Raw genomic sequence first — 4,213 nt, forward strand, 5'->3', positions numbered from 1 at the left:
AGACATATTTCTTGGTACAACAATCAATACAAAAGAAACAGATGCAAATGAATTTGTTTCAAAATTAAGATCAAATTTGGAACTTATCCATAAAGAAGCAAGAGATAATCTCAAATGTTCACAACAAAGACAAAAGAGAGATTATGATTGAAATCTTTTCAAAGTACATATCAGATAGGGGATGTTGTATATAAATTAAATTCAGCCACAACTGTTGGCCAAAGTCCAAAATTAAAATCCCCTTGGAAAGGCCCTTACATCATTTCAGAAGTTAAATCCCCTGTTCTGTATAAAATAAAAAACAGAAAGAGAGAGGAAGTTATTCATCATGACAGAATTAAGCTTTGTCAAGATCGAAACCATCCTGTATGGTTATCTCGGTTAAGAAATCAAATTCTTAAGAAAGATTATGTTGAGTTTAACTCTGTTCAAGAAACAGATTTTGACAATGTGTTCCACCTTTCAGAACTATTTAATGGAAAAGAAAATGATTTTTATGATGATAGTGAAGATTTATCTGGAAATCAACAGATAGTGGAGTCGGATACTCTGATACCATTGTCTTGTGATGTCTCAGATAATTCTAAAAAGAAGCCAGAGAGAAATAGGAGAAAACCAAGATATTTTGCTGATTATGATCTTGATGATTAATTTGCCAACATATTGTTTATTGTAATATATATATTTTATGACATACAATTCAACTGATTCGCCCTAGATATTTTATATATAATATGGTATTGAATAAGTACACTTATTCTAAAAAAAAAATGTACATATATGTACTTGTATGTATAAATACTCGGAATTGTGAGTATCGGGATAAACTTATGATATATTTAGTGTTTTGTTTAGTTAAAATGGAAGAAGAAAAGGACTTCGTTCCTGATTACGAGTATGATCAACTACTCAGTCCTTCATCTAAAGTGCCTGGGTCTACTACTAGTAAAAGAGGGAAACCATGCCCAATTTGTACTGCAAAATTCACACATGTTAAGCGTCATGTTATAAAGACCATTTGCCATGGTATGCGTATCCCTCCACATGCTGCCCGACATGCAAAATTAACTTTGGGCAGAAACACTTTTTAGATATGCATGTGGAAAATCAGCATAACAATAATATCCCTGTACAGTTTGATCATTTCTGGATTGATTTTATGTATTACCTGTTCTTACAGATTATTCAAGCTTTGAAATTAGAAACTTTTGAGAACCTAATTAAATTTATTAACAGCAATGAACAGTTCAGCTGTTGCCAGGGATCTGTTTTTCAAGAGGATCATCTTGTTCATTGTGAAAAATTTTTAAAAGACAAGTTTCCAGGATTAACAGTTTCAAAAATACAGCTCAACAAACTTTTTAAGCTCACATCGTTTTTCGCACAAATTAAGGTCACATTGTTATAATGTAAAATTTTGTATTGAGACATCAAAATACATTTTAAAAGCATTTGTTTACATTATTTTAGTTTTATTTCATTTACCAAAACATGGTTCATACAAATCAATTGCTAGAACTTTGATATATTCTTAGCTGAAAAATAACAACTATTTCCATTTGATTTTTTGTGGTTTTTTGCCAATTGCAGCTGTCTTTTTGTCCGTTCTTTTGAAAGCAGTAGCTCTTCGCAGAAACATAGATACGGGCACAGTACAACTACTGTAACTTGTATTTTCTGTATTTTCTGCCTCTTTAGCACAGGGTGATAATAGTATTTTTCATCTGTTTTACTGCTTTGCATGTTAATAAGATGGCATTTTTCAGAGTCACCTTCTAAAATCTAGAATCATGAAAGATTCACCCCACACCAAAATTTTAACGTTTCAAACTGTAAATGCATAAGAATTTTCCTTTTCATAGAAAAAAATTACTATTTAAAAAAATAAACAATACTTCATTACCCTACCCTGAAGTATGGTTTCTCTCTGCAATGTTATCCCTTTTCGGTACTACTTTTCGACAAAACCCAGATGAGTATGGTAAATGAGCAAAGAATTTTAAAAAATACTCACCTTTAAGAAGAAAGTTTAAAATTTTCAACTATATTGTATCAAAGAAAGCACGTTTTATATCAACCTGTAATAGAGGCCTATAGTACAAACATCGTTCCATTTATTGATAAATCCCCCCCTGAAACATCCACTTTGGAAACTTAAGATAATACTTTCAAAGGACATTTATACTTGACATTATATATGTAATATAATGTAGGACCATGTCATCGCTCTGAGGTTCGAAAATAGTAATTTCTATTACAAAAATGTGACCTTAATTTGTGCGAAAAACGATGTGAGCTTAAAAAGTTTGTTGAGCTGTACGTTTTCCAGTAGTTAATGTTTCATCTCTTTTACACTGGAAGATTTTAAGCAAACTTATAGATATTTCTAGTTGTACAGATCTTCTTTTTAAAACTTACAAAAAGTATGTAGTATGGATTTTAGGTTCATCAATTGTACATTGGGCTGCCCAAAGAGCAAATGACATTAGTGTAGAAAACCTTGAATTTGAAAAGACAAAATTAAATATTTTTTGGCATGGAATAAGAGGAATGAAATGGGAAAGTTTATTGGATGCTGTTTCTTTTTGTACATCAAAGTTTCCTCTGCCAGATTTTATTATTATACATTTAGGTTCAAATGACATTAAATTTGGATGTTCAAGAAAACTATTACCAAACATGCGAAATGATTTAACTGAAATTGGACAAAAGTTTCCAAATTGCAAAATTATTTTTTCAGAACTATTAACAAGACTTACTTGGAGGGGTTTAATTTGGAAAGAGGGAGAAAAGGAAAGATCTATGATTAACAAGGGAATTTGTGATTTCATTGGAATTGAAAATATTATTAGACATGGTAAAATTGAACCAAGAAAAAGATATTTATTTAGAAGAGATGGCATCCATCTCTCAGATTTGGGAAATGATTTCCTACTGGACGATTCAAGATTAAAATTCAACAAAGTATTATTTAAAGTTTAACTTTTATCATTATTTATTGCATATGGACAGTGCTGATAAATAGTTGGATCGTCTGATTGTTGTCAATTTCATTGTCCGTGTGTAATAAATATTCAAATGGTTTTATTTTGACACGTTGATGTTCTTTTTAAGTTCATATAGGCCCTATATGTATTAATATTTTAAAAGATGTAAATATTTTTATGATCATATGTATCAGACCTCTCAAATATGATGGGGAGGAATGTAGTGATAATCGTTGTATTTATGATCGGGATCGGAATACTTTAAATGTCTATTAATAGCATGTAAATAGATTTCACTAGTTACCTCCAGGACCTTACAGTGACCAGACGTTTATACGGCCTGTGGGATCCGGTGACTCAATCTTTGGTGAGTTATCAACTCATTGTAACTCACCTATTGCTTATTTATTCCTTATTTCATTGTATACATTTATGTTTATATACTAACACAACAGTATAAAAAAAGAGTCAATGTTCATTGATGAATGACAATAAATTATTGTCATCAAAACGAAGATGTAGGCCTGTCAAAATGAACCACGTGGTGATACCCTGGATCTTGGTCACATGACATACAATGTGTTTCTGCATGCAGAGTAGGCTATATGCTGCAATCCGTGGTGCAAAATGTAAAAAAAAAAAATCTTTGTGTCGTTTGAAGATGTACATGTAGAGCAAATGTAGAATAACTTTTACTGGTAGTTGAAAATCTTCTAAAAATTTTATCGCTATGCATATTTACCTCATCATTATTATCCGGAAAATCATGACGGTTTACATTCATATCTTACACACTCCCAGGCTGGGGACTATCTAAAGTAAACTCTTTTTATATAACCATAACTTATCAATTATCTGATGAGAAATGATAATTAAATTGAATTATAATCACAACATTTAGTAGTAAGTTTAAAGCAAGTTTTTAAAATATTTTACTCATGATTTATACTTTTTATCATTTAAGAATTATTTTATTGAAGTAATAAAAAAAAAAAATAACGTCTCATTTCCCCATGTGCACTTTCTAACACAACCACAAATAGATCGGCCGCTGCCGATAATGAAGTACGAAAGCCCTAGCTCCAACTGTTCGTAAGTGTTCAACAAGATTGCCACTTTTCCTAAGTATTAAGAATAATATTAAAATTTGTGAAAGTGCAAAGATGAGTAAATTAAACCCGTCCAAAAATTTGAAGTTTCAATAACTTTTAGATGAAATAAGATTT

General features: G+C 30.8%; 1 pseudogene; it reads left to right on the top strand.

Annotated features, from left to right (window-relative positions):
* Positions 1–860: 860 nt before the first annotated feature.
* On the top strand, positions 861–2,982 carry LOC134262518 (uncharacterized; annotated as a pseudogene).
* Positions 2,983–4,213: the final 1,231 nt, after the last annotated feature.

Source organism: Saccostrea cucullata, unplaced genomic scaffold, assembly GCF_032062105.1.
Source record: "Saccostrea cucullata isolate Sc308-1 unplaced genomic scaffold, CSIRO_AGI_Scuc_v1 ctg3026, whole genome shotgun sequence".
NCBI classification, from domain to species: Eukaryota; Metazoa; Mollusca; class Bivalvia; order Ostreida; family Ostreidae; genus Saccostrea; species Saccostrea cuccullata.